The following is a 14,351-nucleotide window of genomic DNA, read 5'->3' as shown; positions in this document are numbered from 1 at the left end:
GTCCCAAGGGTACAAACTGGGGTTTCAAGACGTTCCCCCTCACCGATTGTTCAAATCAGCCTTAGTCAGCAGGGAGAAGGTTTTTATTCAAGCCTCTTCGTGGTCCCGAAGCCGGACGGCTCAGTCAGACCAATCTTAAATCTGAAATCCCTTAATTTCTACCTAAAGAAATTCAATTTCAAGATGGAATCTCTCAGGGTAGTGATCTCCAGTCCGGGGGATAAAGGAGATTTCATGGTTTTGGTAGACATAAAGGATGCCTACTTATATGTTCCCATTTAGCCACTGCATCAAGCTACCTGAGGTTTGCAATTCAGGATTGTCATTACCAATTTCAGACGTTGCCGTTTGGTCTGTCCACGGCTCCGAGGATTTTCACCAGGGTGATGGCGGAAATGATGGTTCTCCTTCGCAAGCAAGGAGTCACAATTATCCCGTACTTGGATGATCTCCTGATAAAGGCGAGATCCAGGGACCAGTTGGTGCAAAACATCTACTCTCCCTGACAGTTCTTTAACAACATGGTTGGCTCCTAAACTTGCCAAAATCGCAGTTGGTCCCAATGACGCGGTTGTTGTTTTTGGGAGTGATACTGGACACAGAAGAGGTTTTCTTCTAGTGGAAAGGCTCTGGAGATCCAGAGTCTGGTCAAACAAATTCTGAAACCAGCAAGAGTGTTAATCCATCATTGCATTCAGTTGCTGGGGAAGATGGTTGCGGCCTACGAGGCCATTCAGTTTGGCAGGTTCCATGCCAGAGTGTTCCAGTGGGATCTGTTGGACAAGTGGTCCGGATCCCACCTACACATGCACCGGAGGATAATCATGTCTTCCAAGACCAGAATCTCACTCCATTGGTGGCTGCACAGTTCTCACCACCTAGAGGGGCGATGGTTCGGGATCCAGGACGGGATCCTAGGGACCACGGATGCAACCCTCTGAGGCTGGAGAGCAGTCACACAGGGGGAAAACATCCAAGGAAGATGGTCAAGTCTTCCTTGGATGTTTTCATCTCCACATAAATGTTCTGGAGTTAAGGGCCATTTAATAACTGCAGACACAGTACGCACTGGGACGGGTGCCCAGCATCCTCTACGGACTAAGAGAAAAGGATTTACCGGTAGGTATTAAAATCCTATTTTCTCTAACGTCCTAGAGGATGCTGGGGACTCCGTAAGGACCATGGGGATAGACGGGCTCCGCAGGAGACATGGGCACTTTAAGAAAGACTTTAGTTCTGGGTGTGCACTGGCTCCTCCCTCTATGCCCCTCCTCCAGACCTCAGTTTGATACTGTACCCAGTGGAGACTGGGTGCTTTTCAGGAGCTCTCCTGAGCTTTCTGACAGAAAGTATTTTGTTAGGTTTTTCATTTTCAGGGAGCACTGCTGGCAACAGACTCCCTCATCGAGGGACTGAGGGGAGAGAAGCAGCCCTACTCTCTGAGTTGCAAGGTCCTGCTTCTTAGGCTACTGGACACCATTAGCTCCAGTGGGATTGGTACGCAGGATCTCACCCTCGCCGTCCGTCCCAGAGCCGCGCCGCCGTCCCCCTCGCAGAGCCGGAAGATAGAAGCCGGGTGAGTATGAGAAGAAAAGAAGACTTCAGAGGCGGCAGAAGACTTCATGATCTTCACTGAGGTAACGCACAGCACTGCAGCTGTGCGCCTTTGCTCCCATACACCTCACATACTCCGGTCACTGTAAGGGTGCAGGGCGCAGGGGGGGCGCCCTGGGCAGCAATATAAACCTCTTTCGCAAAAATATAACATATATACAGCTGGGCACTTTATATATGTATAAGCCCCCACCAATTTTACAGTTTAAGCGGGACAGAAGCCCGCCTCCGAGGGGGCGGGGCTTCTCCCTCAGCACTCACCAGCGCCATTTTTTCTCCACAGCACCGCTGAGAGGAAGCTCCCCGGACTCTACCCTGCTTATACCACGTTAGACAAGAGGGTTGAAAAGAGGGGAGAGGGGGGGCACATAATTCGCAAATTACATACAGCAGCACTACTGGGCAAACATTAAGTTACTGTTTTATTCCTGGGTTATATAGCGCTGGGGGGTGTGCTGGCATACTCTCTCTCTGTCTCTCCAAAGGGCCTTGTGGGGAAACTGTCTTCAGAAAAAGCATTCCCTGTGTGTGAAGTGTGTCGGTACACGTGTGTCGACATGTCTGAGGAAGAAGGCTATATTAGAGAGGAGCAAGAGCAAATGAATGTGGTGTCTCCGCCGACAGCTGATTGGATGGATATGTGGAATGTTTTAAATGCTAGTGTAAACTCATTGCACAAAAGATTAGAAAAGGCAGAAGCTTTGGGACAGTCAGGGTTTCAACCCATGCCTGATCCTATGTTGCAGGGACTGTCAGGGTCTCATAAGCGCCCACTATCCCAGATTGTTGACACAGATACCGACACGGATTCTGACTCCAGTGTCGATTACGATGATGCAAAGTTACAGCCAAAATTGGCAAAATCCATTCGATTTATGATTATGGCAATAAAAGATGTTTTGCACATCACAGAGGAACCCCCTGTCGCTGACAAGAGGGTACATATGTACAAGGGTAAGAAGCCTGAGGTAACCTTTCCCCCCTCACACGAGCTGAACGAGTTATGTGAAAAAGCTTGGGAATCTCCAGATAAAAGACTGCAGATTTCCAAAAGGATTCTTATGGCGTATCCTTTCCCATCAACGGATAGGTTACGATGGGAATCCTCCCCTAGGGTGGACAAAGCATTAACACGCTTATCCAAGAAGGTAGCCCTCCCGTCCCAGGATACGGCTACCCTCAAAGAGTGTGCTGACCGCAAACAGGAGATTACCCTGAAGTCCATTTATACACATTCAGGTACCTTACTCAGACCGGCAATTGCGTCGGCCTGGGTGTGTAGTGCTGTAGCGGCATGGACAAATACCTTATCTGAGGGGATGGATAGCCTAGACAAGGATACTATTTTATTGACCCTGGGGCATATAAGAGATGCTGTCCTATATATGTGTGTATGCAAACTACAGGTGGTGCTGCAGGGCCCACACCCTTTTACTTGTCTTGTAGAGCAGCTCTGAAGCTGTTACAGTGCCCAGCTGCTGCAAGAAATCAGCTTGAATGCTTCAGGGGCTTGGGCATGGCCAACATGAGCCCCACACCGAAGGAGGGTGGGGGTGTTTAATGCAAACTTGGGGTTATCCAAGCGCCGCAAAAGGCCGCCATGCCCTGCATGCCCCTTTTCTCTTTTCATATACAGATGAGGGTTCCAGCCAACTTTGGCCCACTGCTTGGATGACATCACCGTATGCAAATCCGTCTGCTGCAGACCTTCCCCCAGGAATGCTTGCAATAGTTGTTGCATATGGTTTAATGTCTGAGGGTGCTTCAGTATTAGGCAGCCTTCCGCCCTCCCATGTTCATCTGAAAAGATGTGGTCTCCCTGCAGTTGTTGTCCCCAGACGAGAGTTCCCTTGTGCTTCCTCAGTTAAATCTCCTTAACTTGACGGGGGTGTGCCCGAGCAGCCACCCTCCCCAGCCCTATCCCAACACATACTTATCTTGCATATGAGATCTCTTGATCATGAAGATAGTTCGCACAGGTTGAGGTTCATCCTGGCCCCGCTCCCCGCTGGAGAGCGCTGATGGGGACAGCAGCGGGGCTTCAGCAGAAGGGTGAGTACGTGTGGCCAGAGACCTCCCTTCCCATGTGCAGGCCTGCAGAGTCTGCCGCGCAGGATGGGGCATGTGGCACTCTCCCTCCCAGGGGCTCTTCCAGATGTAGCTCCTCAGCAGTATTTTTCCCGGGCTGCGCGGCGCTCTCCCCGACTGGCATCCGCCCTGGAACACTGCCTTCCTCAACGCAACATCAGCAGGGGGCCCTGGCCTCATCACCATCCCAGGTCTTTCTCATGTATGTATCATGTATGTGTGTGTGATATATGTATGAATCATATATGTTTGTGATATATATATATGTATGTATCTATCTATCGTATGTGTGTGTATATATATGTATCTATCATGTATGTATGTATGTATCTATCTTGTATGTATGTGTTCTATCTATCTATCTATCTATCTATCTATCTATCTATCTATCTATCTATCTATCGTGTGTGTGATATATGTATGTATCTATCTATCATGTATGTGTTATATGTATGTATCACACCTTCCTCTATACATATACATACATACATACATACATACACACACACATACATACATACATACATACATACATACACACACACACCTATATCTGTACGTACACTGACATACACACACCAACATCTATACATTAACACGCTGACCCCTAAACGTACACCAACGTACCCACACCTGCATCTATACCTACACATGCTGACACGTGGACGTACACCGGCTTACCCACATGTGAATCTATACATACATGTGCTGACACCTGGACATACACTGATGTACCCACACCTAACATCTATACATACACATGCTAACACCTGGACGTATACAGACGTACCCACATTTGCATCCATGCATATATAGATGTAGGTGTGTGTACGTCAGTGTACGTCCAGGTGTCAACGCGTGTATGTATAGATGCAGGTGTGGGTACGTCTGTGTATGTCCAGGTGTCAGAATGTGTATGTATAGATGCAGGTGTGGGAAGGTCAGTGTAGGTTCAGGTGTCAGCGCGTGTATGTATAGATGCAGGTGCTTGTATGTCCAGATGTCAGTGCATGTATGTATAGATGCAAGTGTGGGTACGTCGGTGTATGTCCATTTGTCAGCGCGTGTATATATAGATGCAGGTGCTTGTATGTTGGTGTATGTCCAGGTGTCAGCATGTGTATGTATAGATGCAGGTGTGGGAATGTTGGTGTATGTCCAGGTGTCAGGGCGTGTATGTATGGATATTAGGTGTGGGTACATCAGTGTATGTCCAGGTGTTAGCGCATGTATGTATAGATGCATATATACACACACATACGATAGATAGATAGATAGATAGATAGATAGAGAGATACATATTATAAGGGCACGGTCGTGCCCTTATATTAAGGCTGAATCGAACAAACGGAATTCTCCCATAGGGAACTTCTGAGATGGGGGCATGGTGTTTGAGGGGCTACACCTCAAAACTGATTGGACGTACTGAGCTGAAATTTGGCATGGGCGTGTAGAATCGTCACCCGGTGCTGCATGCCTAATTTCAGGGCAAAATAATAAAAAATGAGGAATTGGGAGTAACCTAAAGTTCCAACTGTCAGTTTTTTTCTGTGACTTCCTTTGTGGCTTTTTGACACCGTTTTCCTATAGAGTGAATTAGATATTTTTTGGGAAGGCATAACTCCGGATAGAGGACGAATTAAGACTTGGGGTTTGTTTTACTAGATAGAGTATGCCCCAGTGTAGTGCCTTTTGGGGTTGTGGTTTTTCAGAAAGTTATAGGGTTTTTTTTTAATTAAGAGAAATATGCCCCATTATAGAGATAGGGCTTTTCAATTTGTTGCGGCTGCGCAGTGGCCGCCAGGAGAGCGAGCGAGAGTGAGTGAGGGAAGGGGTCTCGTGCAGGCTGAGGTTATAAAAGCAGCTGCTGGCGGCGGGAGGAGAGCCAGTGGTTCCTGGGTGTGTGCACCTGCGGTCCCTTACAGACTGCAGCGACCCATTAGGACTGTGGAGGAGAGGGGTAGCGGCATAGCAGCCGCAGGCTTACCGAAAGTGCTCACTACTGAGCAATATGGTCCCCTTACCCGAAGTGGGAGCCGCAGCGGGAGGAATAGCTGGAGTTGCGCCGCAGGAGAAAGTCAGAGGACATCCAGAAGAGACATCCGGTGCAGCGCTTGCCTACTGAGCGGTGTGGTACCCCCACACCTGAAGCGGGTGCGGGAGCGGCAGCCGGAGAAGACAGCTGTGCTGCACGGAAGAAGTCAGGCAGCAGCAGCAGCACCAGCGGGCTGAGGTGGGGAGGATCAGTATGGTCCCTTACGTGCGGCTCACATTCAGATCCATCCGGCTCCCTTCCCCTCCTCCCCTGCACCCTTAGCAGCCTGCCCCCACATCTCATTCACCCACCGCCGCAGACTCCTCCCCCACACGGTTATTATAATAAGGCCACCCCCCTACCCCCTTCCCTCCCTGCTGTGTGTCCAGCCACCCCCCCCCCCTCACCTGCTGTGTGTCCGACCTACCCCCCCTCACCTGCTGTGTGTCCAGCCCCCCCCCCCCTCACCTGCTGTGTGTCCAGCCCCCCTCACCTGCTGTGTGTCCGGCCTACCCCCCCCCCTCCCTGCTGTGTGTCCAGCCACCCCCCCATCACCTGCTGTGTGTCCGGCCTACCCCCCCCTGCTGTGTGTCCAGCCCCCCCCCCTGCTGTGTGTCCGCCCTCCCCCCCCTCCCTGCTGTTTGTCCGGCCTACCCCCCCCTCCCTGCTGTGTGTCCAGACCCCCCCCCACCTGCTGTGTGTCCAGCCACCCCCCCCTCACCTGCTGTGTGTCCGGCCTACCCCCCCTCCCTGCTGTTTGTCCGGCCTCCCTCCCCTCCCCTGCTGTGTGTCCGGCGGCCTACCCCCCCCCTCCCTGCTGTGTGTCCGGCCTACCCCCCCCTCACCTGCTGTGTGTCCAGCCCCCCCCCTCACCTGCTGTGTGTCCAGCCCCCCCCTCCTCCCCTGCTGTGTGTCCGGCCTACCCCCCCCCCTCCCTGCTGTGTGTCCGGCCACCCTCCCCTCCCCTGCTGTGTGTCCGGCCACCCTCCCCTCCCCTGCTGTGTGTCCGGCCACCCTCCCCTCCCCTGCTGTGTGTCCGGCCACCCTCCCCTTCCCTGCTGTGTGTCCGGCCTACCCCCCCCTCCCCTGCTGCTTGTCCAGCCCCCCCCCCCTCACCTGCTGCGTGTCCAGCCCCCCCCCTCACCTGCTGCGTGTCCAGCCCCCCCCTCACCTGCTGTGTGTCCAGCCCCCCCCCTCACCTGCTGTGTGTCCAGCCCCCCCCTCACCTGCTGTGTGTCCAGCCCCCCCCCCTCACCTGCTGTGTGTCCAGCCCCCCCCTCACCTGCTGTGTGTCCAGCCCCCCCCCTCACCTGCTGTGTGTCCAGCCCCCCCCCTCACCTGCTGTGTGTCCAGCCCCCCCCCTCACCTGCTGTGTGTCCAGCCACCCCCCCTCCCCTGCTGTGTGTCCGGCCTACCCCCCCCCCCCTCCCTGCTGTTTGTCCGGCCACCCTCCCCTCCCCTGCTGTGTGTCCTGCCTACCCCCCCTCCCTGCTGTGTGTCCGGCCTACCCTCCCCCCCCTCCCCTCCCCTGCTGTTTGTCTGGCCACCATCCCCTCCCCTCCCCTGCTGTGTGTTCGGCAACTCCCCCCTCTTCCCGCCGTGTTCGGCCACCCCCTCCCCCCTCCCCTCCCTGCCGTGTGTCCGGTCACCCTCCCCTCTCTGCTGTGTGTCCAGCCACCCCCCCCCCTCTCTGCTGTGTGTCCGGCCACCCCCCCCCAGACACGCAGCGCCTGAGACACACTGACATGCAACGCCTGACACGCATACGCATATGCAGCGCCTGACACACACGCACACACACAGCACCTGACACACACACACACACACACAGCACCTGACACACACGCACACACACAGCACCTGACACACACACACACACAGCACCTGACACTCACACGGACCTGACACACGCGCACACACACTCACACGCAGCACCTGACACACACGCAGCACCTGACACACGCACACACAGACGCAGCACCTGACACTCACACGGACCTGACACACACGCACACACTCACACGCGGCGCCTGACGCACATAGACATGCGGCGCCTGACGCACACGCGGCGCCTGACAGACACGCGGCGCCTGACAGACACGCGGCGCCTGACACACACGCACAGGCAGCGCCTGGCACACACACACAGGCAGCGCCTGGCACACACGCACAGGCAGCGCCTGACACACACAGACACGCAGCGCCTGACACACACAGACACGCAGCGCCTGACACACACAGACACGCAGCGCCTGACGCACAGGCAGCGCCTGACACACACGCACACGCACAGGCAGCGCCTGACACACGCAGCGCCTGACACACGCAGCGCCTGACACACACACGCACCTAACACTCACATGCTCCTGACACACGCAGCACCTGACATACTCACGCGCAGCACCTGACACACACGCACACACGCAGCATCTGACACACACACACACGCAGCATCTGACACACACACACGCAGCACCTGACACACAAACACGCAGACACGCAGCGCCTGACACACACGCAGACACGCAGCGCCTGACACACACGCAGACACGCAGCGCCTGACACACACGCAGACACGCAGCGCCTGACACACACGCAGCGCCTGACACACACGCAGCGCCTGACACACACGCAGAGCCTGACACACACGCAGCGCCTGACACACACGCAGACACGCAGCGCCTGACACACACGCAGACACGCAGCGCCTGACACACACGCAGCGCCTGACACACACGCAGCGCCTGACACACACGCAGCGCCTGACACACACGCAGCACCTGACACACACGCAGACACGCAGCGCCTGACAGACACGCAGCGCCTGACACACACGCAGACATGCAGCGCCTGACACACACGCAGACACGCAGCGCCTGACACACACGCAGACACGCAGCGCCTGACACACACGCAGACACGCAGCGCCTGACACACACGCAGACACGCAGCACCTGACAAACACGCAGACACGCAGCACCTGACAGACACGCACACACACACACACACAGCACCTGACACAGATATGCAGCGCCTGACACACACACGCAGACATACAGCGCCTGACACACACACACGCAGACATGCAGCACCTGACACACACATGCAGCACCTGACAGACACACACCCACACACACACACAGACATGCAGCACCTGACACACCCACACACACACACACACACACACATGCATCACCTGACACACCCACACACACAGACATGCATCATCTGACACACCCACACACATATACAGACATGCATCACCTGAGACACCCACACACATATACAGACATGCAGCACCTGACACACACACACACAGACATGCAGCACCTGACACACACACACACACACACACACACACACACACACACATACAAACATGCAGCACCTGACACACACACACACACACACACACACACACGCAGCACCTGACACACATATATACATGTGGCATTTAACGCACACACGCACAGCACCTGACACACAATCATATACACTCAGAGCACCTAACACACACATACACTCGCAGCACCTCACACACACTCGTATACACACGCAGCACCTGCCACTCACACATATATACACATGCAGCACCTGCCACTCCCACATACATGAACAGCACCTGACACACACATACACGCGCAGCACCTGACAGTCACACACATACAGATGCGACAGCTGACACAAACACATACACGCTCAACACCTGACACCCACGTGGCAGCTGACGCATACAAATGCAGCACCTGAAATACACACATATACACGTGCAGCACCTGAGACACACACATACACGTACAGCACCTGAGACACACACACACACACATGTATGTACACGCGCGGCTCCAGGCACACACATACGTACGTACACACGCGGCACTTGACACACACACGTACACGCGCGGCACCTGACACACACACACACACGTACGAACGTACATATGTGGCACCTGACACACACACGTATGCACACGTGTGGCTCCTGACACACACGCGCGTTGCTCCTGACACACACACATGTACGTACACGCTCGGCTCCTGACACACACACGTATGTATACGCGCGGCACCTGAAACCTACACGTATGTACGTATACGCGCGGCTCCTGACACCCTCACGCATGTACACGCGGGGCTCCTGGCACACACACACACACACACACACACGTACACGCGCGGCACCTGACACATACACGCGTGTACGTACACACATGCACAGCACCTGACATACACACATGTAGGTACGCGCCACCTGACACACACACACGTACACGTACACGCACGACACCTGACACACACGTACGTACGTACGTACGTACGTATGCACGTACGCACGTACGCGCACGGCACCTGACACACACGTACATACTAGTGATGAGTGGGTTCGGTTCGTCGGAATCCGGACCCCCCGAACTTCACCCATTTTACATGGGTCCGAGGCAGGTTCGAACCTTCCCGCCTTGCTCGGCTAACCCGAGCGCGCCCGAACGTCATCATCCCGCTGTCGGATTCCCGCGAGATTCGGATGTCTGCATTCGTGGAAAGGGGTCCCATGTGTAAACATGGGACCCCTTTCAGTCCGTCTGTTCCGGGTGTTCGGTTTGTTGTTTTGCCAAGTACGTGGATTTAATCTGGAACCTGGATCAGGTGAGTATAATTATCTTTTATTTTCAGGTACCCGTGGATTCTACTTGGAGAAGAGGACCGACTGCTTCGTGTCAACATAGGTAAGTATGTGTATGTCGGCAGGTGTGAAATACAGTTATACTTTCACGGTGTCTGTGTCCTGTTTTTATTTGGGTATTTTTCCCCCAGTAGAACTACAGGTACCAGCGGGCCCGTTTTTCTCCCGCATGCTGGTACTTGTGGTTCTCAAAGTACCAGATTGCGGGGGAGGCTTGCTGGGACTTGTAGTACTACTGGAAAAAACAATATTCTTTCAATTTTCTCAAGGCTATCAGCCTCCCATCCGCAGCCCTTGGATGGGGGGGGACAGCCTCGGGCTTCACCCCTGGCCCTTGGGTGGCTGGGGGGGGACCCCTTGATTGAAGGGGTCCCCACTCCCCCAGGGTACCCCGGCCAGGGGTGACTAGTTGGATATTTAATGCCACGGCCGCAGGGCACTGTATAAAAGTGACCCCCGGCTGTGGCATTATCTGTCCAGCTAGTGGAGCCCGATGCTGGTGTAAAAATAATGGGGGACCCTACTCTTTTTGTCCCCCGTATTTTTTGCACCAGCACCAGGCGCAGAGCCTGGAGCTGGTTTTAAAAATACGGGGGATCCCCTGTCCGTTTTCCCCCCGGATTTTTAGAACCAGGACCGGCTCGAAGAGCCCGAGGCTGGTTATGCTTTGGAGGGGGGACCCCACGCAATTTTTCTTTTCCGGGTTTTTCACATTCCATTTAAAAAAAAATAATAATAATAATAATCTTTTAAAAAATATATAAATAATACTTGTGCCTCCAAAAAAGACAAACCAAGTACCTAATCCCTTCTAATATAAATAGATATGCTATTACCCCAAAAAAAACATGTTTTAAATTTTTTTATTAGATTCCGCCTGCAAAGTGTGGCGGATTGAAAATGACGAATTTACTGTTTAAAAGCACTGTTGTCGAATTTACAAACTTCAATTGAATATACTTTTGTTGAATTGCCGCATTTGTACCATTGCAGAAAAGTCGAATTTGTCAAATGTCGAATTTTGAAAGGATGCAAGAATAGGCCCCGCCCCCTTCTTCACATCAGCCGTCCCCTTCTACCCCTGTACCTTGCTCTCTCCTGTCTGTGCTCTCTCCCGTCTGTAGGACTAGGCCCGCCCCCTTCTTACCCTCCAGTGACTGCTCTCTCCTGACAAGTGGACCAGGCCTGCCCCCTACACGCTGCTGGTGTCTTCATTGTTACTTGGTCTGGAGCTCCGTTGGGGAGAGAACTCACGTGAGCTCATTAAGAATGAGGAACTGGGATGTTTTAATTTTATTGTGAGTAGTGTAGTGTGGTGATGTAGTATGTTGTATGGGGGGTATAGTGTAACTATGAAGTGCAGCATATGGGAGGGCTATAGCATAGTGATGTAGTGTGGCATATGGGGGGTGGTAGCGCATAGGCGTGCGTACAGGGGGTGCCTGGTGCGCACAGGCACTCCCTAATGTCCAGCACCGCTGCACGCCACGCTTGCTGTGGCACAGTGATCGCTGAGTGTGTGATCGGTGGAGCCTAGCCTGTAGCTCATTTCCGTACCTCCCACCACCGCTGCGCCCGCCCCCCCTCTGCCTGCTGCTAATACTATGCTGAGTACATTCGTCGGCGGCCTCACTGGGGGGACTGGTGTCACCTTGCAATGTGACGTGGTGATGTCCGCCTATGCTCTCCTCCCGCCCACCCGTGCTTTCCTCCCGCTGCGGTCTCTCAGTCCTAGTTTGCCGCGGCTGCCACACCACTGGCAGTGTTCCTCTAGGGGGGACTGGGAGCCGCCGGCAGACACATTCTGCTGAGACTTACTTGTCAGTGCGGGTTCCGGATGGCAGGCGGCGGGTGGGAGGGCAGACGGGGAGCAGGTGTCACAAGGAGTGTGTGGGTAACTAATTCACAATACTTCCGCTGAACGTGGCACTGCTGGTCCTTCATCTCCCATGTCTCTTCACCAGGTGGCGGGCGGCCCGGAAATTAAGTGATGTGTTGTGCAGCAGTCAGTGTGAAGTGACTGTGAGTAACACTGATGGTGCTGATGATGCTGCTGCAGAATCGGGAAGCAATTAATTCATAAATATAGGATCTTTAAAAAAAAATGGAGCCTTTGACTCGGACCGTCAGTGAGGCCGGCAGGTGGTTTTCATACTGGGCTATCCAGCTCTTCGGTTGCGGTGGCAGGGACATTCAGAAAAGGGCCAGCACAGCAACATGCATAATAATGGCAATACAGTATGGACCACAGGGACTGGACAAAGTGATGGGGTAAAAGGAGGGGGGAGGGTTTAGTTGGCCTGTTAATTGTTTTCCTGCTTAAATTGAGCAGTTGGTGGATACACTTTAAAAAGCAATATTGGCACTGTGGCCCCATTATTTCTGTTCTTAATACTTGGAGCCCTGAACAAGTGTCCCCTTTGTCCCCCCTGTCACCGGGCCTGTTCAGGCGTTACCTATGGAGAAGCTGCGACATGACATCCTAGGACACGATACTGCACCATGCATCACCATTATATTTCAGTGTGCCTTGTCAATATTTAAATCTTGTTCTGTGTGACGTGAGTTGTAAATGGTTGAAAATCTCTGTGCTACAGTATCGTCACCATGTAGTTATAACAACACCGCAAAACCACCAAAAGACGTGTTTTGGTAGAGGGACTGCTGGAGGGGCCCATTGGGGCCCCCAGTTTGCTTCCCCACCCCAGTATACCTGTGCTGTAGCCAGTGGAAGGGGCACTATCTTCCCGGTGATCTCTTCGGGAAGATGGTGCCGCACATAGAAAGCAAAGACTCTGGCTGCACTCTCCTGCCCTCGCTCTAAGCAAGGTGATCGGGCCACAAAAGGACCCCTGTCGGACCCCGGCCTGTGGGCCACAAAAGGATGCATTGGGGGCGGCATGCGGCCCATGGGTTTGACACCCCTGCCCTAGAGTATCAAAATTTGTTTCACGGCACCCCTAGGCCAAAGTTTTTTTTATTGAGAAATTCAGAAAAAAATATAAAATTAAGTAAATTGTGTTTATAGCATGTCATCCTCAGGTTCAGTTATGTTGTGAGGGAATGGTTTTGCCAATTTAATAAAGTATAAATAATTTTAATTGGTCCTGGACCACCAAACTATGCTACCAGTGCAAGAACCCCAGTTTGGAAACTACTGCCATAAAATAAACCTTTTTTGTTTTTTTTAAACTACATGTAATACACCTTAGATCTCAGTTCCTAAAAGGTTTTAAACCTTTGCATACAGTAAACTACACATATTTAAAAATCCTACACCGGGCACAAGTGCTCACGGGCCAATTTCATGGCAGTCTCGGATAGGAGGGCATTGTGGATTCACCAAGGGAATGCTGATGCTGACTCCAAGAAGAAAGGGAGTCTCTTCCCTATGAAGGTGAAGCCTTGTTTGGCGACGGCCTAGTTAATTTGATCTCGGCAGCTCCCGCTGGTAAGTCATCCTTCTTGCCCTATGTTCCCTCTCAACGGATGAAGACGCATCATTATCTGACGCAGTCATTTCGGCCCAATAGATATGCAAGAAGTTAAGATTCCCCTTTCTTTGCAGGTAGAGGAAGGAAAAGAGGGAAGAGGTCTGTAGCCTCTTCAAGATCGCAGGAGCAGAGATCGTCCTCTGCTTTTGCCAAATCCACTGCATGACGCTGGGGCTCTCTTGCAGGAGCCCGCACCAGTGGGGGGCACGTCTAAAACTCTTCAGTCAGTTCTGGATTCATTCGGACCTGGACTCGTGGGTTTTACAAATAGTGTCCCAAGGGTACAAACTGGGGTTTCAAGACGTTCCCCCTCACCGATTGTTCAAATCAGCCTTAGTCAGCAGGGAGAAGGTTTTTATTCAAGCCTCTTCGTGGTCCCGAAGCCGGACGGCTCAGTCAGACCAATCTTAAATCTGAAATCCCTTAATTTCTACCT

Source organism: Pseudophryne corroboree, unplaced genomic scaffold, assembly GCF_028390025.1.
Source record: "Pseudophryne corroboree isolate aPseCor3 unplaced genomic scaffold, aPseCor3.hap2 scaffold_472, whole genome shotgun sequence".
NCBI classification, from domain to species: Eukaryota; Metazoa; Chordata; class Amphibia; order Anura; family Myobatrachidae; genus Pseudophryne; species Pseudophryne corroboree.
This window is presented reverse-complemented; position numbering follows the sequence as displayed.